At 36.5% G+C, this 22,179-nt stretch overlaps 1 protein-coding gene across 5 annotated transcripts in view; it reads right to left on the bottom strand.

The window, feature by feature from the left end:
- Positions 1-22,179, bottom strand: part of LOC147832543 (uncharacterized) — a 442,200-nt gene that overhangs the window by 41,322 nt on the left and 378,699 nt on the right. For 3 of the 5 annotated variants that reach the window (XR_015516725.1, XR_015516717.1, XR_015516724.1), the window contains one exon: positions 20,403-21,231. The exons of the other annotated variants lie outside the window; for them this stretch is intronic. The gene's annotated coding sequence lies outside the window, so the exon portion shown is untranslated. Of the gene's footprint in view, positions 1-20,402; positions 21,232-22,179 lie in introns of those variants that run through there. 5 annotated transcript variants of the gene reach the window in all.

Raw genomic sequence — 22,179 nt, 5'->3', positions numbered from 1 at the left:
CTAGTGGCCACTGATCTAGGCAATCTTTACAACAACAACAACAAAAAATGCCATTTGTTATGCTTTTTTTTTTTTTTTATCTTTCTACATTTACTATAAGTGCCTATTGAAACACTGACGGCAATGTGACTTGCCTCACCTGCGCATTTGCGCTGTTTCTCCTTTGCTTCCCATGCAGAAACATACAGAAACTCCACACGCACACACACCAACACATGAGGAAACGTGGTAAACTACAGAATTACATACTAAGAGGTGATTGGACAGGTCTTTGCACGGGCATTGGATGGGAAAGGTAACTGAAGCGTAAAAAGGTGGAACTGCTTTGTTGCAGTTGTTTTTATTAACAAACCATTATTAATAATGCATATTCTGAACCGCGGATCACAGGATGCATCGAACCATAGGAGAACAACTATTAATTTCAAAATATTCAAGATTTATTTATTTATTTCACAATTACACTGCATTTTAACACAGTGGTAAAAAGACGATTGTTTTGAGAGAGAAAAAAAAATACTTTGCCAATGCAGGACAAGATTTGAATTCATATCTATATTTTAAAACATAAAAATTGAAGGTAGTGAAGTTGTTTTGATTTGTATTAATATTTTAAATACATACTACATGCAGCTTTGAAAAGCAGCTTTAAAAGTTATTAAAGATCTACTACTACTACTACTGATGTTGATGATGATGATGATGATAATAATAATAATAATAATAATAATAATAATAATAATAACAACAACAAATTTAACTCACTTTTAAGTAAGCTACCTAAACTAAACCAGCAGTGCCAAGAAAGTACCAGACAAACGTAATACCAATACAACTGTCAACACAATAAAGAGACACCAGATGTGCACAATGATGACATTGTGTTTTTAAACTATACTCTTGTGGCTTTTTGCTCAACTACTGATTAAGTCAGAAAAGCAGAATCGTCTTGAGAAAACACTCAATTACATGACCTTTGAACTGACACTGAAACACACATCAAGTTAATGCCATAATGTGTACAGAAAATATTTAAATGGAATGATGACATTTCGAAAAAGTCTTCATTAACATTCATTATTTAATTAGTGTATGATGACACATATGGAGTATTCATGTACAACCAGCCAATGACATTCAGCATGAAAACAATTATCTTGACTTGTGCATGCTTCAATACTGTATTTGAATTAAATCATTTAAATGTTTTGGTAAATGGTAAATGTTAAAATTTATCGCACAACCTTCAACCTGTTTCTGAAACACACATTAGGTTACACATTACTATTGCTATAATCTGTAAAACAAATATTCAAACAGAATCATAACAGTTATAGCTAAAAAAAAAAAAATCCTTCTTTAATCCATTTAATCCCAAGGGTCGCAATCAGTGTTGCCAGGGTTGCAGTTATGATGCACAATTGAGTTCTTTTGAAAGTGTAGTTGTGGGGAAATAAGTTGTGGGTTTTGTTTATTTTGTCTTTCATAACATGCCACAGTCTGCAAAATATTTCTTTAATGTGAATAAAAAATGAAAACAGAATAGTTTTTTTTAATAGACATTAATCCTGGAATGCATACTTGGCAACCCCAAAAAAGTTGCAGACAAACTGTGACAGAATACCACAAATGAGGAAGGTCAGTTACTTTTACATTTGATACTGTATCTACAGCACATGTATGTGTAGTACAAAATTATATGGAAAGCCTCTCCCTTTGTGAGAATCCAGCTACTTCATTTCTTTTGATTGGGTTTTTAGTTGTAACTAGGCTAGATTTTTTTTTTTTTTTTTTTTTTGAGCTGGCAAGCCTTAATTTGTGCAGTGGCACATGGTTAATTTCTCTCTGCTACACGAGAAGATGAAGGTTATGTCAAAGCTCCAAAACAAGGCTTTAGTGAAGTTTGTTGGCTCGAGTACAGACTGGTCCAGTTGGCATTACTGTGTGGAGTTTGCGTGTTCTCCGTGTACACGTGGGTGTCCTTCGGGTTCTCCAGTTTACCACAGAGACATGCAGTATACAAAGGTGAATTGAATCAATTAAATTGGCCGTAAAGTATGAGTGTGTGTGTGAATAAGTGTATGGTTTCCGCTGCGTAAAACATTTGCCGGAAAAGTTGTTGGTGTGGCTACCTCTGAAATAGAAACTAAGCTGAAGAAAAATTAATGTTTACCGTGTCTAGTATAAATAATTGAATTAAATCTTATCCATTTGCCATAGAATAGTTATCATAAAAAAATACGGGTTACACTGATATGACAATGTTAAACCCCACTTTTCAAAAAAAAATATATATATTTTCTCAGCGAATATAGGTCATATATTTTGGTGTATTTAAACAAAACATATTTATTAAACTGATATATTTATTAAAATAATATTTTAGTCTAATTGTGTGCAGTTTTTGATTCTTTTTTCATTTTTAATTTAAAAAATGTTTAAGATATGTAAAATTTGGGTGTACTAATTTTAGACCATTATCATAAGTTATTTTGTTAGATAAGCTCTAGATTTAATGTACATGCACAAATATAATATTGTATAGCTTTCTATAGAAAAAAATATCGTACTCATTTATGTTTAGAAATTATCTTTATCTTCATCATCACTTCAAACAATGTACACATCTCAAATATTTCCATCTGCTTTACATTCAGGAGCTTCAAGATCAGTATATTCTGCATATGAAATTGTTTCAGCAATGAATTGGTACAGCAGTATAGTTTTTTATATATAGAAAAGTTCTATCAGCATTACTGAAGATTTACTTTTAGTAACACATTTTGAACCAAATGTACATTAGGAAATGGACAGATATATTTAAAAAAAAATCCTTATCTAAAGTTTGCAATGTTACAAAAGATTTTAAACTTTAATTAGTAAGTGCAACCCCTCTTGTTTTACATACAATCTATAAAATATTGGCAAGCATATAAATACATCTGAATAAACAATTGTAAATGTGGCTTATGTCTGCACTCAAAAAAAAAAGACTTTTGCTGCTTGTTCAAACTTCTTATTTAAAATAAGTAGAAACTTCACAATTCATAGGGTTTTGAGGGGACAACTTAATTGTTTTATGTTCAATCTACGTACATTTGTAAAAATGATGGTAAAAGGTTAACTTAATCGATTTGTGTTGGGACATCATGAAGGGATTTTGGGGAACCATGCATTTTTCAAGTGATGCCATGCTATTTTTTTTAAATGACAACATGCCAAGCCTTACCGCCATTTGATTGGATGACAATCTTCCACTTTCATGAACTGCAGGCATTAAATTAGGGGTGTACTCACACTATGTACAGTGGCCTTGAACCGGGCCAAAGCACGCTTGTCTCTCCCGACGGCCCGCACTCACATTACATTCGGGCCTGGGCACGTTTACGCCATCGATGATGCGCTGCTCAGAAAGTGCTTTCACTCAGCACAGTGGAGAGTTCTTTAATTATATTGTTTAAGTAATTTGATATGCAGTGACGCACAGTCAATTATTTCGCAGAATACAACACTATTGACGCTCAAAAACAATCATAAAGTGAATCGTGCCTGAGCCCGATTCAGAGCACTCACACTTCTCAAATGATTCGGGAAACGGGCCTGGGCAAGGTTTGGAAAGTATAGTGTGAGTATGCCCTTTATAAAACACATAAAAAAACATGGGCTGACATATGATGTTTATTGTAATGGACACAGGATCTAAAGAGGGTGTAGAGTTGAAGTCAGAATTATTACGGTTTATTTTTTTTTCCCAATTTCTGTTTAATTGAGAGATTTTTTCAACACATTTCTAAAAATGAATAGTATTAATAACTCATTTCTATTAACTGATTTATTTTATTTTTGCCATGATGACAGTAAATAATATTTTACTACAGTAGATCTTTTTCAAGACACTTCTGTGCAGCTTAAAGTGACTTTTAAAGGCTTAACTAGGTTAACTAGGTTAGGCAGGTTATGACAATTAGGCAAGTTATTGTATAATGATGGTTTGTTCTGTAAAAATTAAAAACTGGCCAAAATAAAACAAATAAGACTTTCTCCAGATGAAAAATATAAGATAGTGTAAAAAAGTCCTGGCTCTAATAAACATGATTTGGGAAATATTTTTAAAAAGAAAAAAAAAATCAAAGGGGGGCTAATAATTATGTATTATTTTTTTATTGATAGTATTTTTCTTTTTCAGTATAATTTTATCCCAGAAATATAAATAAACAGTGTTTGTTATGCACTAAAAGAATGTTGATACTTGCACGTTATTCCATTGGTCACAATTTTTCATACAAAATTATATATATATATATATATATATATATATATATATATATATATATATATATATATATATATATATATATTGCTCAATATTTCAAAGAGTAACTGACATCACATGATTTTTTTAATGATTTGAAAATGTGGAATTAAAGGGTTAACATTGGTTATTTAATTAGCTTACAATAACACATATGGAGTATCCAACAAACGCCATTCAGCATGAAAACAATTATCTTGGCTCATTTCAAGCGCTTAATTCGACTCACATGTGCGTTTGTTACTTCAGGAAGCAGAGGCATGAGTTTTTGAAAAGCAAACAAGTTGAACTAAACATTTCCCTCAGAGTCCAAACAATCAGTTATGACCAGATCAATGCACATCAGAGCCTCTGCATCAAAACGGTTTCCTCTCGCCATCACATCAGTCCCCCTGTTGTCACGGTAAAGACGCTTCCCCATAGTAACAAATGGAGCCATCAGCGAGGCTCAGAGGAGGCTGGTGCTCCCTCCCATTTACAAACTCCTTCATCAAATCCCACCGGGCTCTGCGTTGATTACTCCCGCAATTAGCAGTGTCAACTCCGCGATATGGATTAAGTGGTCAGGTTTGGGTCTGGGAGCTAATTAGTCGCCTCCCTCTCTTTATGATTTGTTGATTAATTATGAATATTTAGTTAGGAAAAGGGATGTTAATTATTAATCAAAATTAAATTATCTGGTGTAATTAACCACAAAGTTTTCTTTTTTTTTTAGTCTTGGCAAGACATGTATGTGGCTTGACTGTCGAACAATGAGGAATGGAATGGGGGTTACGACACGCAGTGAACGGTAAAGGTTAACGCAGTGTTTACATTGCGTCATGGTGAGAGTTTTCTGAATATTGCGTTGCGGTAATTACAACAACACTTGGGTGAAATATGTCACAATACTATTAACAAACAGCTGAAGTCAGATTTATTAGCCCTCCGGAATTATTTGCTGTATATTTTTCCCCAATTTCAATTAAACTGATTTTTTTTCAACACATTTCTAAACATAATAGTTTTAATGGTAACACTTTACAATAAGGTTCATTAGATAATGCATTTACTAACATAAACTAATTATGAACAACACATGTACAGCATTTATTAATCATAATTGAACATTTACTAATGCATTATTAACATCCAAGTCCATGCTTGTTAACATTAGTTAATGCACCATGAGTTAACATGAACTAACAATGAACAACTGTATTTTCATAAACTAACGTTAACTAAGATAAACAAATACAGTAGTAAATGGATGGTTTATTGTTTTTTAAATGCATCAATTAACATCAACTAATGAACCTTATTGTAAAGTGTGACCGTTTTAATAACTAATTTTTAAAAACTGTTTTCGGTTATCTTTGCCATGATTACAGTACATAATATTTTACTAGAAAGTTTTCAGCTTCAGCTTAAAGTAAAACGTAAAGGCTTAACTAGGCAAATTAGGCAGTTAGGGTAATTAGGCAAGCCATTGTATAACAGTGGTTTGGTCTGCAGACAATCGAAAAAAATATTATATTAATAATTAATCATAATATATTAATTATATATAATACATTAATAGTAGATTCACGTATTTTTTTTTTAAACTGCTTTTGTTCTAACCCAAAATAAAATAAATAATAAGAAGACAATATTAGAGGAAATACTAAAGAAAAAAATCCTTGTTCTGTCTGTTAAATGTCGTTTTGGAAATATATAAAATAGGAGGGCTAAAAATTTTAACTTCAACTGCATACCTTAAAACAGTGGTTCTCAAACTGTGGTACTCGGAGGAATCGCTGAATAATGAAAGAAACAATTAACACTTTTAATCTTTTAATGCGTAATATAACATTGATGTGATCAGCATTGGCTGTTTTGTGAAGCGTACGATAAAAACGCTGTGCTTAGAGTGTTTATTTTAGTGCATTGTGTCATAAGCTGCTGAAAATCAGTTTTGAAGTTTAAGAATTGATTCTGAAGCGTGATTTGACTGACATGAAAAGTGGCCAATCACAGTCGACCTTGTCTAGTTGCGTGAAACGTAAGGGCGGGACAAAGGCTTTCTGTGTTGCAGAGACAGAAAAAACAACTTAAAAACAAATGTTTTGTTGGAATAATGCTTCTCGGATGTTTTCACTACAGAGATGTCTAGCAGAGTAATTAAACCGCGGAAATATTTCCTGCCTATTTGATGATCTTCATACACGTTTCGCTCTCCGACAGCCAGTCGACTCGCCTCTGACTGTCACTCCTCTAAATACAGTCTGAATGGCGGCGCAGGAATGAAGGTATTGCGCAATTACTCATTTCTCTAAATGCGGCGAGTGCTTTATTTTAACACGAGAGCGCATTCATGTACGCAAATCGCTAAAACAGATATGCGAGCTCTTAAATAGGCTTTTTTTCAAATGAACTGCAAGTCTTCTCATGATCGCGTGTGTGCTCAGATAGAATACAATCGCGATCTTTCCACTATTAAAGTAGACATTATTTATCTTTGCTCCTTAACTAAATTTAGTCAAAAGTATTCAAAGTTATCAAGTATTTAGAAATAGATTGATACATGATCGATGACAATGCTAATGGTCTTATTTGGCTGTGTTGTGAAGTAAAACTTACTTTTAGCAAAGGTGGAACATTTTTTATTTCTTTACGACAAAATAATTATGCTGAAAAATGTTTCTGGATGAGGTATTTGTGTGATTTATACATTCTGATCTGTCTTAAAGCATAACAGGTCAAAGCAATCCATTGTTAGCCTACTTATTGTTTATTTATCACAATTTACAATAAGGCTCTTAAAGCACTGCTTTGATAAATGTAGTGTCGTCATATTTCAAATATCTCAAGTAAAATGAAGTCATTTGTTTTATTTTTACTGACAGTGTACTTGTATTTTTTTACGTTTCTATTTTAGATTAAGATCAAGTGTAAAATAAAATCTACATGTGATGTACAGCTATTTAAGAAACAAATTTGCCATATTGTAAAGAAAATAGTGTAAAATATGTAAATAAAACGCTAAATTGAAATCTTTTTACCATATGCTTTAATTTAACCTTTCAAAGCTTAAAAATAAATATTTTTAAAAATGGGCAAAAAGTGTCTCTATGGCCTTAAAGATTATTTGGTAGTTTTACCAGTGCTATTGAAAAAGATTAATTGTCATGAAAGGAAAAATTGACTATACTTCCTTTGTTAGTGCAAATTATACATGTAGCTTTGGGATGTAAGCAATCAAACCATTAAATCAGGTTTACACTTAAAAAAAAGTGATTTCATAATGAAAATCAGATTTTTTTTCAAAAGTAACCAACTAGTACTTTTTAAAAGAGTAATTTGTACTTTTACCTAATATTAGTATTATTTACAAAAAATTTGTGTTATTTTAGCAGTGTAATAGTATTTTTACTTGAGTACAAAAAAAGATTTCACAAGCACTTAGTGCAGGTTTATTATATTATTAATATATGATTAATAAATATTATTATTAATGGTTTTTATTTGTATCTATTCCTATGCAATGTTTTATGGGTTGCTGAGAATACATTTCAGGTCTTCAATACATAGCATGTCAGTCTTGAAAAAAAAATAGGTGCTGGAATTGATTTTCATTAGGCTGTGCCTGTATGAACCCTGTCATATGTACATTTAACATTTATTTCAAGATTTGTCTGAAAGTGTATGAATATGACATATAGCCTATATTTATAAGGTCCAAGCAGCATCTCCAGCTTTTGATGAATAGGCTATTATGAATACTTTTAGATTTAAGTACAGCAGTTTTCTTTTTACTTTTTAAGAACAGCGCCATTTTTTTATGAACTTTTAAAAGCACATTTTAACTAAAACTTTTTTTTTTATCTGCAAGCACAGTTAATGTTTAGACTATTTAAAATGTTTAAAGTGACTGACAATAATACATATTCTTACTAATAGGAAGTAATCTGCATCGTTTTAAAACTGTGCACACCTGTAGCTGCTTAATTAGGCTTACGACGCTATTTTTTAATACTGGTTAAAAAATAGCGTCGTAAGGTGGTACTTGGAGAGACGATTTTTTTCTAAGGTGGTACTTGGTGAAAAAAGTTTGAGAACCACTGCCTTAAAAAATATATTTTAGTTTTAGTTATTTTGGAACAATAAAGCAGTGTTGAGGGTAACACGTGTAAATAACACGCGTTACGTAATAGTATTACACTTCCAATGTAATATGTAAAGTAACACATTACTTTTAAAAATAAGTAATATTATTTGAGTTACTTTAAAACAAATTTAACATAAGTTACATTTTAGCTAGTCTAATTGGCTTAAAAAATATGGCAGAATAAAATTTACTTTAGTCAGGTTTTAAAACGCACATCACGGAATTTTTTTATGAAATAATAAAATGTTTAGTGTGGTGCAATTGTTTTGCATTACTTAAGCATCTATAACTTTTTATTTATTTATTTATTTTTGAGCATTATAAACTCTAGATGATGGATAATAAAGTCCAAAGTGTCTTCTTTCCAAAGATATATGAACTGTGATTGTAGACCAAATTATTCAGCAGCTGTTACTGTTGTAGTTTGGGATGGTCATTTTTAAGAAAATGCCTCTGATGGTAAGGGAAAAAAGAACACTGATACGGCCTCAAAAAACTTTTCACAGAAATCTCATTTTGCATGCTATAATCAAATTTAAAATATAAACTCGTGAAACACTTGGCTTTCAAGGCATACGTTTTTCTAGGACATTACATCCATGTTTTTACGTAAATGTCTTCTTTACAATATTGTCTAATTTGTGTTTGTAGCTTACTGGGGTAAGGCACTGTTAATATTTAAAGATAGGTAGGTGTAAATCCCCAAAAGTGAGTTAGGGCCTACTCACACTATGCCATCCGTACCTTGCCCAGGCCCGTTTCCCGGATCATTTGAGAAGTGTGAGTGGGCTGAATCGGGCTTAAGCACGGTTCACTTGGCCGGCCCTGGCCCGGTTGGTAGAGGTGTGCCTGAGCGCGGTTCACTTGGGCTTTGGCACGGTACGCTTGTGTGTGAGTGCAAAACGCGCCAAAGCCCGAAACTGGTAGCGAGACGTGACTTTCACGGGGCTGTTTCATATGGATTTATTAATCATTCTTACAGTTCAGTGAATGCAAACTGCCGTAGTTTATTAAAGACGAGAACTCCTCACAGCATGACAGCTGCGCACCTTCAGCAGACCTCCTCATTCCTGCAGCACAAGAGCTTTATGATTGTTTTTGAGAGCCAAAAGTGGCGGATCTGTTCGGCGAAATATCTGACTGTGTGTCACCGGATCCCTAAGGCCTGTTTGGCGAAATATTTGACTGCATGTCACTGCATAACAAACGACTGAAACGATATAACTAGAGAAATCTCCACTGTGCTGCTGAGTGGAAGAGCGCTTCTCACTGAACAGCGCAGCAGCGATGACGTAAGCGTGCCGAGGCCCGTTTGTGGTGTGAGCGTGGGCCGTCGGGGGAGACGGGAAGGGGGACAAGCGTGCTTTGGCCCGGTTCGAGGCAACTGTACCTAGTGTGAGTACTGCCTAGTGAGTAATGGCTTGCTAAAAGAAAAAATTGCTTAAAGGGACTAATAATTTTTACCTCAAAATGTTTATATATATATATATATATATATATATATATATATATATATATATATATATATAAATATATATATATATATATATATATATATATATATATATATATATATATATAAACTGCTTTTATTCTAGCCAAAATAAAACAAATAAGAATTTCTTCAGAAGAAAAAATATTATCAGATATACTCTGAAAATTTCCTTGCTCTGTTAAACATTAGTTGGGAAATATTTAAAAAAGAAAAAAGAAAGGGGGAGGTTAATAACTCTGACTTCAACTGTACATGGTATTGAATGATGAAGAACCCTTTCTAAAAGGGGTTACAATGTACTGTAGCGAAAGGTAAAGGTTAAAACAGTGTTTACATCTGGGACTCATCATGGTGAGAGTTTTCTGAATGTTGCATTGAGGTACTGGCAAAACATTCAGGCGATATGTGACATGTCTCATCAATCTCTCTATAAGTCAATGTATCTGTCTAGCTAGTCATTTGTCAATCATGCCTGCTTGTGTAGTGTAAATAAACCCGGTTAACTCAGATGAAGCCCAACTCAATTCTTTGTCTTTGAACTGGAACATGGAGGTGAAGGGAAGCCAGTGATGAAAACCACCATATTCATCTTAAATGGGTGACAAAAACACACAAGCTCTATTCCAAAACCTAGTAAAAGTTCTACGTAAGTGAGGGTGATGTTAAGGCAAGCTAAGGAAACTGTAAACTAAAAATTATTTTAATTAAACATATACACTCATGAATGGCATCAAGTGCATCAAATTATCTTAAAAGGTATATATGACCGCATCCTTTAATAATTATACACAGTACCATATTTTAAAGCAAAGTATCTTCTTTAAAATAACATTTTAAATTTGTCTCATTGAATCAACATTTCAGTATTTTTGTGTGTTTTTTTCTGTCTCATAATTTCTTTGTTTTGTTTTACTATATTCATACACTCTCACTCCCTTTGCCTTAGCTTATTATTATTCTTCATCAGGGGCCAATTATATATTCATAGATTTATTTTATTTCATTCCAACGTTAGTTATTTGATACATGGCTTTGAGAATGAACATGAAAACTGTATTATATCTTCTATTTGTGTATATTAGTTTTGTATTTATTTATTTTTATTTCATAACCTATTATTTTGTTTTAATATTGATATTGTTTTTACATAATTTTATTTGAGTTAACCTTGGGCTGGAGGGGGTCCACAGGATTTTATTTCTGTTATTTGCAAACAATGTCATTCTGTTGGCTTCTTCGAACATGGACATTCAGCATGCACTGGGGCAGTTTGCTGCAGAGTGTGACGTGGCTGGGATGAGATTCAGCACCTCCAAATCCAAGGCCATGGTGCTCCACTGGAAAAAAGGTGGTTTGCCATCTCCAGGTTGGAGGAAAGTCCTTACCCCAGGTGGAGGAGTTCAAATATCTTGGGGTTTTGTTCACAAGTGAGGGAAGGATGGAAAGTGAGATTGACAGGTGGATTGGTGCAGCGGCAGCTGTAATGGGGTTGATGTAACGGTCTGTTGTGGTGAAGAAGGAGCTGAGCCGAAAGGTAAAGCTCTCGATTTACCGATCACTCTATGTTCCTACTCTCACCTGAGATCATTAGCTTTGGGTCATGACTGAAAGGACAAGATCTCGGATACAAGCGGCTTAAATGAGTTTCCTTCATAGGGTGGCAGGGCGCGACCTTATAGACAGGGTGAGGAGCTCTGACACCGGTGAGGAGCTAGGAGTAGAGCCGCTGCCCCTCCACATTGAGAGAAGTCAGCTGAGGTGGCTCAGGCATCTGTTTCGAATGCCTCCAGGACGCCTACCTAGGGAGGTGTTCCAGGCATGTCTCATCGGAAGGAGGCCTCGTGGAAGACCCAAGACACGCTTGGGTGTCTTTCGGTTGGCCTGGGAAAGCCTCAGGATCCCCCTGGAGGAGCTGGAAGAAATGTCTGGGGAGAGGGAAGTCTGGGGTTCTCTCCTAAGACTGCTGCCCCCGCGACCCGGCCCCGGATAAGCGGGTGAAAATGATGAAATATATACATTTATGCATTTTAATTTTCATTAAATACATTTTTATACAACATACAAATTTATAATATTAAATTTAATTATTCCTAATTAAAGGGCAGAACTATTCTGACTTACTTTTATATTTAAATTATCACTATACATTCAAGATTTATTAAATGTATACTGACCAGTTTGTGACTACATAATATGTATAGAGTTGATATCAGCCAAGACTCATTGAAAATATATTTTATTTTTGTTGCTTCTAAAATTCACATTGCTTTGGGTAAGCTTTGTTGCATGTTTCAGAAGACAAAACCACTAGAGGGCGCTAAACTTGTTTGCGAATTTGAAATATGTTCCAGAGGATACTTTTTTTAATGCACATTTCAGACAAACGTCTTTTTTGGACACATGAATGAAAAGGCATGTCTTGCTGATCACTGAGCAAACCCCCAAAGGTTTTTATTTTACTCAAAATTAATTTAAAGTGTTAATATCTTTAACTTAATATGTTTAGTAAATTTAAGTTGACTAGAATAGAGTTGAAATGAATAGAACATTTCACTTGATTTAACCAAACCCATTTAAAGCTGTAATTAATTTTTTTTTCTTCTTTGCAGCATATGCTTGCATTTAGTGCTTAATTTGTGAATTGCGAGATCCTGGAACAGTTTGGGTAATGGATTCAGCATTTCACCCGAGCATGTAGAGGTTTCACGCACGAAAGTGGAGGGGGAGGGGAGGGTATGTCGCGGAAGAAAGTGAAAAGTATTGGGGAGTCACGGAAGAAAGTGAAAGTGAACAGCAGTTGAGGGAGGAAGATCGGTAAAATGAGGTGCCAGATCAGATTTCCGAGGGGCTGGATCCAGATCCAGCGTGTTCTGGCACAAATTAAGCGCTGCTTGCATTAAAATAATTATGTATGGTAAGTATATTTGAGTGAAATAAATCTGGAAAAAAAAGCCAAATACACGAACTGATTAACACGTTTAAAAAATCTTGTTGGCTAGAATATTTACCACAAAACCATTTGAAAAATCCTTATTTTCAGTCGTTCTGAAGTAGTAATGTTATTTTAAAATCTGTAAACCAGTTTTAGAATTACAATTAAAACAAATATAAAACTAAAATGAAGTAAAAACTAAATAGAAATTTCTCCACAAAATCATAATAAAACAAACTTAAACTAAACAGAAATTAATAGAAAAAATAGATACTGAAATAAAAACTACTTTAAAAATGTGAAATGAAAATAATCTTCCATCACACTGGCCTGTAGCATTCATTTTACCTAGAAACTACCTATAAACCTATAAGATTTTATAGTTTCACAAAAATGTATGCTGAAACACATACAGTACTCCCAGTGAGACTGTGTTAAGGTAAATGCGCTTCTGCAGCCTTAAAAAGAAGCAGGAAAATGACCTTCGTTTTAAAACACACTTTATATATGTGTGACTGTTTTGCTCACTTCTCGCATCTTTTAAAACTCCGTGCACATGAGTGACACATTTTTACAAATAATTTTAACCTTTAACACACAATGATGTCCATCACCGTCAGTTTCAAAGCAGTTGACCAATCAAAAGAACTTGAAAGTGGGACAAATGTTCAAGTTTCTCTTTACAGTTGTTCAGTGGTCCCGATACCCTTATGGTTTATGCTAGGCTTTCTCCCGAAGCATTGCATCTTGCATTTTTAGAAGGAAAGATGTGTATCTAATCTCCAACTTTAATAACTAATGCACCTTCATGGATAGTAGCTAAGTATTATTTTCGTCGCAACTGTACTTAAGTAGATATTTTAAGTATCTAAGTATTTTTTTACATTTTATTTTTAGAAATCTCAGCTTATGGATGCAGCTCAAAATGTTCTCAAACACAAGCTTATTGCAGTGTCCTCAAGCATCCCCCTTTATTTACATTACCTATGAATCAATGCACCAATGATTATCTTGTGTTTACCTAGATGGAGCAATACGGTGATATTTATCACTGCGTCGCGGCTAAATATAGCGGTGTAGCCCAGCGACATGGTGGGAGGTTGGCTTCAACTGTTGGTCTTTAGGCTGACAAGAGGCAGAATTCTTGATGAATGCTTCTTTTCATCTGTGTGGCTGTGTGTATTTGACTGAGTAAATATTTAGCCACATTGGACTTGGCTGCTGATTCTACCCAGATGGACGGATTGATGCCTCAGTGGAGAGCCTTGCCAAAGACAATCCAGAGACCTTATGTAAGAGCCGCCCAGCTCTGTGGAGCAGATTGAGGGCTGAGGTGACTAACCGCTATTTACAATTGATCTGGATTCATTCGGTTTAACTGTCCCTCCTCCCTCGCCGTGGTGACTTACGCTCATTGGTGGACACAGTAAGTACTTTTGCTTCACTACGTAAGTACATTTAGAAGTATCTGTACTTTTTCTTAGCATTTTTATGTTAGGAAACTAAACTCCATTATGGCTCACCCTATGCAATATGGTGGATATTAAAGACATTTTGTTCACTACTGTAATTTTTTAAAATTGTAGCTGCACATTCTGTGACTTTTTATTTATTTTTATTTTGGGAAACTATTCGCTACATACAACTGCGCAGGAAACACTCTCTGATCCCCAATCATAATAAATTATGTTCGGTGGTGGACAGCAAGTATTTTTGTTTTACTACGGTACTTCAGTATGTTTAAGTATCAGCACTTTATCTGAGCATTGTTATTTTAGGGAAGCAATCACTATTTGCAACTGATCTGGAATCATTTGCTTAAACTGTTTCTCCTCCCTCGCCATGGTGACTTAAGTTCATTGGTGGACACAGTAACTAAGTGCCTTTTTTCACTACTGCACTTATTGTAAGTACATTTAGAAGTATCTGTACTTTTTCTTAGCATTTTTATATTAGGAAACTAAAATCCATTATGACTTATGCACAATGGTGAAAAGTAAATACTTTTTTTTTTTCACTGCTGTAATGAAGTAAATTTTTAAATAGCTGCACATTCTGTGATTTTATTTTTTTTTATTTTTTTTTTTTTTTTTTACAAAAGTATTTGATACATACAACTGATCAGGAATCACTCAACTCAATAATGAGTTATGATCGTTGGTGGCCAGCAAGCATTTTTGCTTCCCTACTGTAATTGTCTTCCCTTTATCTGAGTATTTTTATTTAACCTCCTAGAGCATAGTAACCACATGGGTGGACAGCCCGTTTTAGTTCTTATGTCTTATGTTTAATATTTTGGTACAGACATACAGTGGCATACTGCAACTGTCTTGCAGCATATGAAATGTCCCAAACACTATTTTAACTTTCTATAATGGGCAAAAAAATTGGTTTTTACTGAAGGCAAAAATAAATTTTTAATTTTTTTTTATTCTATTACACAAAGGTGTGTTTTATGGAAATTCAGACCATGAGTCCACATATATGGACACCATTATTGCAAAAGATGATACTTAGGTTTTATTCTAATTAGCTTCCAAAAAGCACAAATAGCAAAGAAAAATAAAAAAAATGCATTTTAAAAAACAGCTTGTAGCCTTTAGAGGTTAAGGAAAACATTATTATTATTCTACACTATTTATCTAATCGCTATTTACAACTGATCTTAGTAACCAGAGTGTTCCCCTTCAGATGGGGAACTTCAATGCTATAAGAGGATTTAATCCACAAATGGGGAAATGTCTGGAAAACAGCATAATGATTGCACTTTACCTTCACCTATGATGAGAGGATAGCTAGGCATAGCATGAGAGCTCCTTCCTCATAGAGAGGCGTGGTCTTCCAACGTGTTCCCTTGCCCTTACTTATCCCACTTCAAAGAAGATTGACGGATTTAGATATATTTTTGGAGAGCCGCAAGCATCTAGATAATTTTTAGGAATTTAATAATACAGTACGTTGGAAAATTGTGCAGTCCCGATAGGGAGGACGCTGCGGAGGCCACCCGCTACCCAATGTTGAGATATGATGGCAGAATATATGTACTAGCCCTGAGAAGGGGGAGTAGCATATAATAAGATGGTTAGCGGAGAGGGAAGACACGGGTCCAACTTTGAGGGGGGACTGCACCATGGCTAAATAAGCAGATGGGATCGCCTAGTGAGGATTACGCATAGCGGGCACCAATACTCAAAACGCGGGCTGACCTGAGGGCAGACCTACAACTTAATGGGCCAGCAGGTGACTACTCCACTGAGTCAGTGCTGGGGGCCTCTGAGGAATCTGCAGGGCTCACCTAAGCGGGGAACATTACTGACAGAGTGAATAAGGGCACATATCTCCATGTTAGGGAGAATGGCGCAGCAAGCGTGTTTCAACACCTTAACCAAGTTCTTTCCTCAATCACCAAGGGTTACCTAATACCCTTAAGGAAACCGGCTCCACTCTCTGATGTAAAACCTTGCAAAGGTATTAGGTGTCGCCAAGCCCGCAGCTCTACAGATGTGCGCTCCAATGGGCAGCGCTTGCAGGTTCACTACCTGCAAGTGAACCTGGGCACATATCCTGAGCGGGGTCTCAGGACAACATGAGAGTAAGCTGGCCCGAATTGCAGGCATGAGTCTTTGACCGAAAAATGCCTCCAGGTCCCCGACACTCTTAATCGATGTAAACTCGACAAGCAGAGCTGTCTTCAGGGACAGAAATCTTAAAGATACTGAGTCGAGTGGTTTGAAATAATTTGACGCAGGCTTGTGGGCCTCTAAGGAACCGGATGATGAGGTTATGCCCTCCCTTGGTGCTGCCAGCTACCATGTCATGAGGATCGAATATAGCAGCCACGTAACCTTGAGTGTGGAGGGTAACAGCCTGCTCTCCAACTTCTCTTGGAGGAAGAAAGCACAATGCTGATCTGGCAATTTCAGGGGTCTTCTCTGCGAGAGACGCACCATTCAGTGAATAGACTCTACTTCAGGGCGTAGGCACGCTCGAGAAGGGGGCTCTAACCTGAGTGATGGTATTAACCACCGCAGTCAGTAGGTTACCTAAGTCTTCCTCGCATCTAAGGACCACACGTGGAGGTTCTAAAGATCGGGCCGAGGGTGCCAGATGGTGCCCTGTCCCTAAGAGAGTAGGTCCTCTCTCAAAGTGATCTGCCAGGGGAGGGCCGCTGCGAGGAGGGAGAGCTCTGACATCTAGGTCCAGTTGGGCCAGCAGGGCGCAACTATCAAAACCTGCTCCTCGTCCTCCCTGACCTTGCACAGTAACTGCGCGAACAGGCTCACTGGGGGAAACGCATATTTGCGCATGCCCCGAGGCCAGCTATGGGCCAGTGCATCCGTGCCGAGAGAGTAGTCACATAGCCAAGTCTGATTCTGCGTATGAGCCACAGCGAAGGGCTGGCCTGCGCTAACCAGGCAGGCATAGCTCTCGCTAATGGACTTATCGCTACAATTGGTCGCGTACCAGCAGTGGGGCAGCTGGGACGCAGCTCGTCTTCCCAGCAAATGTGAGCCACTGGCGAAATGCACAGAACCTGTGAACTGGAAGGCATAGCTTCCCAGACTGGCAGAGTTCGGGCTGTTACATCCGGGGAAGTGGAAAAGTGCTTTTTCATTGATGTTTGCGTGGCAGTGAAAAGTGCCTTTGGAAATGAGACCCGGCCCTCCAGCGGGGAAAGAGCAAATTCCCTCTTCTCCAGATGACCTATCTCAGATACGCGGTCTGTTACTGGACTTAACGGCGCCCTGGGCAGGGGGGGCTGCCTGCTTTTGAGGTGCTCGACGTGCCTGCTTCGCCGGAGGAGCAGCAGATGTGGATGGCTCTGCGGGCGGAGCGGGCTTACGGTCCCGCCGATAGATGACATTACCCATCGCATCAGACTGCTCTCACACCGCCTTGAATTCTTGAGTGAATTCACTGACGGTGGCACTGAACTGGCCAGCCTGGGATATGGGAGAGTCAAGAAATGACTTTGTCAACTTCGTATTCAACATATTCAACATATTTAACCAGGTTTAGCCAGAGGTGGCGCGCCTGGACCATTAATGTGGACATCGTCCTCCCCAATGCACACGCAGCGAAGTGCATAGTTGGTTGCAGTGCGGAGCTCGCAAAGCAAGCTTGGGTCTGACCCACCCTCGTGCAGCTTAGCGTGCAATGCAAAAGCAGCCTGGCCCACAGCCTTGTAAGCTCTGGCTCCGAGGGAGGCTGATAACCTAGAGGCTTTGGACGGGAGATGAGGCGGACCCCGTCAAGAAGAGGTGAAACACATACCAAGATTGACCGCAATGGCACGCTCGACCTGAGGAATTGCCACATACCCCCTGGCTGCTCCATGGTCAAGAGTAGTGAAGGCGGAGGGACACACAGCACGGGAGGAAAAAGGTGCCTTCCAGGACTGCGCAAGCCTACTCTGAAGAAGGGGAGGAGAGGCTTCGGAGACTTGGCCCTTTTGTCCTCTACAGAGCACCCATCTAGTCGGTGTGGCCACGGAGCAGGGGGATAAACCAGACCAGAGAAAGCACGGATAACATGTCCGTTTTAGGATCCGTTTTGACAGCGCTCACCTGCCCGGAGGGGGCGAGCGGGTCTGGATCCTGAAAGCCCACCCTCCGATGCAGCAGTGGAAGTCTGGTCCCCAGTGTCATCGAACGTAAGGGCTACTATCTGGTTAGACGGATAGACAGTTAGACTTAGTTACTCTTCAATAATTAAATGATACTGATTCTCACTGCATGTCTGCAGCAGCAAAAACACTCTGCAGAACTTTATAGCTACATTTCTCCACTGCCATAGTAAACCTCTTTTACAGAGATCACTTATATATGCTTCAAATCATTATATTTATCTCACTCTCCTGCCCAGTCCTTGCAATTAATACTGCCCTGGGAGCTCACATAGTTGTACATTTTCCGTCGGCCAGTACACCACTCCAGTAGCAACGACCACTCTTACCATTTACCATTCACTCTCACCATTTACACTGGCACTAGTCTCACTTTGCTCCTACAAGCCTTTCTAGTACCACCTTTTTAACACTTTATACCCGGCAGCCAGATAATGCATTAATCTTCATTACCTTTTGGGGGGTTTCTTCAAATACGCGGCTGCTGTTCCGAGTAGAGCATTTGGGAAGTTGTTGATCTTTCTGAGCTCAAAGCTCCCCTCTCGCCCTGCAAACGGGAGGGAGTCCAGGGCTCAAGGAACTTTTGGGCTTAGGGCTCCTTCCCAGGATAGCAAGCCAAACTTGCTTTTAATCAGTCATCAGCTAAGTGTAAACTCTTGAAACGTGATAAGATGATGTGCATGAGGCATCATTATAAAAAAAAAAAAATTCTCAGCTTTTATTTACATTAGAATAAAAACTTTTGTCAGAATTTGCCAGAGGTATGAACAATTTCAGCCTTGACTGTATATGAATCAAGTGCATTTGTACTTTGACTTAAGTTAAATTATACGTAAAACTATACTTCATAATTTAATAGCATAATATTGTATTAGGTTATCTGTATGCTCAGATACATGATTTGTTTATTTCTTCCTCCATGGCTAATGCTACATTGCTAATTCAGGAGAGCAGATGATCCATCCATTTTGAGCTGAGAGATGAGGTATCACAGTCATTATATTGCCATAACGGTGGATGACAAAAAGCATTCTGGTTGTAGAGTCAGTATTAATTTTATCTCCACAAAGCATATTTGTTTTTGTCTAGAAAGACGATTCTTTAATGACCGAACAAATAGCTAAACATCATACTCATTCTTTAGCTTAAACAGCTACATTTCCGTTTACATTTATATTAATTCGACACAATCACAAACAAATTTGGATGCAAGGAGAGGGTCAATGAGTGGAGACGTCAGCACTTTTTTTATCAATTCCCCCTTTTAAATGCATTTCTTCATACATTCCTCACCTTTAATTTTCCATCGGGGACTGTGACAAGATCGGGAAGATAATCGGATTTATCATAATCACCAAAAGCTATGCATGACGCGGCCAATTTACATGAAATAAATATAAGCTGGGATAAGTCCTGCCTCTGAGCTGTGCTTCACGATATCACAACTGCAGGTAAATTTGAATGACAGAGCATAAAGACCTGAAACAAACGGAGAAAGAGAGAGAGAGAGAGAGAGAGAGAGAGAGAGAGAGAGAGGGGAGAAGACAGTGGGGAGATAGAGATAGATTAAAGTGTATGCGGATGTTGTCCAGAGAACTAGGGCAATCTTTTTTTTTTACATCTTTTGCACATTTAAAATGGAATTCAGAGTCTAAGAGCACATTAAAAAGATGGTATTTAAAATCTGATTTAAAATAAAGTGTTTTTAAAATTTCTAATTATTAAAGTTTTTAAAGATTTGACATTGTAAATAATTTGTTCAAAATGGCATTTAATGTTTTCAAACTGCACTGTGAAAGGATGAAGTCAATATGAAGATCGCAAAAACTAAACGGTAAGAAAAACTTTAAAAGCAAGTTACACCATAAGAGAGATAAATTGAATGTTTTTATTTATTTATTTTTTTTTATCATTCCTAGTTAAAATTTTGAACGTTCAAAAGGAATAGGACATAAGGGGGATAACTGAGAATTGAACACAACCAGGAACTATTCTTCTAAGTACAGGTCTAGAGGTGTAGTTGCAAACACACAAGTTTGCAACTAACAATGGATTTGGGTAACACCATCACACTGAGTAGTGTTGCGAATATAGTGTGCTGATTTGGTGTTTCCCAAATCCATTGTTAGTTGCAAACTTGTACGTTTGCAATTAACAATGGATTTGGGAAACCCCAAATCAGCCCACTATGTTTTTAATGACAGAACTTGCAAACTTGGTTGGCTTACAATGTTTTTTGTAAACACACCCCTTAGTAGCCAAAGACATGGTCATGCTGAGCAGTGTTGCCAGGGTTGCTGTTTTCCTACAAATTGGGTCCTTTTAAAACACAGTTCTATAGAAAAAAAAAAAATCATAACATGCTGTGACTTTCATATTGTTTTTTTTCCCCCCACATATACAAAATGAAAATCAATGGACACTGAATGGATTTTTGGCAACCCAAGAAAGAGAAGGGTTACTCCTCCAAATTTTGGGTTATCATTGGGGTGGAAATTTTCTTGGACTTCTTGGCAACCCTGATGTTGAGGTTTAATATAAGGCTGCTTCTCAATCTTGCGTCCTTGTGTTCTTGTGCAACGTTGTCATCAACTGCCAAAATTTTACTACTAATTCCAAAACTGAAATTAAATTAGATGTGATCTTGATATCGAGGATGTTTCGATGTGTCAATGTGTCGAGGCAGACTTGAGTGCAAAACTCGCTCAAGAATTCCCAGAAGTCGTTGCGGTTGATTCTGAAAAAACAAGTTGGGAAGCGCAGCATTTTATACCTGTTTAATGGTAAAGTTCAGATATATCACTTATTTATCTTAGTTTTTCCCCTAAATGAGATGCTGAAAGTAAACATTTACAATGAAAATCTTAATAAAGGCATAAACACATTAGGGGTGTTTATTTGCTAACATTCGTTTAAAATCTGTTTTTTGTAGTGTGCAACGTATATTTGTGAGGTTTTTGAGGTTTTTGACAAAAACCTCACAAATATATGTATTTTATATATATATACATATATATATATATATATATATATATATATATTTTTATATATATATATATATATATATATATATATATATATATATATATATATATATATATTTATATATATATATATATATATATATATATATATATATATATATATATATATATATATATATATATATTATATATATATATATATATATATATATATATATATATATATATATATATATATATATATATATATATAAATATATATATATATATATATAATTGAAAAGGGGGAAAAACAATAAATCGTTGTATGAATCCTGTAATGTTAAAATAATTTTTTGTTAAAAACACATGCAGGTCATGTGACCATCAGGAAGACTGCAACATCTAATTTTTTAGAAGACACATTCTGTTTTCACGGTCTCCTGAGTTCAGTCTTCCGAGGTGACCTGGCAAGATCAGTCTCTACAAGAACACGAGTACTTTCTCTGCAATCTTGGAATTGAGAAACAGCCAGTTTTCAATGACAAAGTCCCTTTGAGGCAAGTCATTTCACATGGAAGCCATCTTTAAAACGCCTCTCAGGCCATATGCTCGGGAGTTCTGTTTGAATAGGGAAACATTAAATTCTTCAAAACTGCTTGTCAAGCTTACGATTCAATTTTAAATTAGGAATCAACAATAAAATTAAACAATAGCTGTCT

This window comes from Danio rerio, chromosome 19 (assembly GCF_052040795.2).
Source record: "Danio rerio strain M-AB ecotype USA chromosome 19, GRCz13ab, whole genome shotgun sequence".
Classification (NCBI taxonomy): domain Eukaryota; kingdom Metazoa; phylum Chordata; class Actinopteri; order Cypriniformes; family Danionidae; genus Danio; species Danio rerio.
The sequence above is the reverse complement of the archived record's forward strand: the minus strand, read 5'-3'. Positions and strand labels throughout refer to the sequence as shown.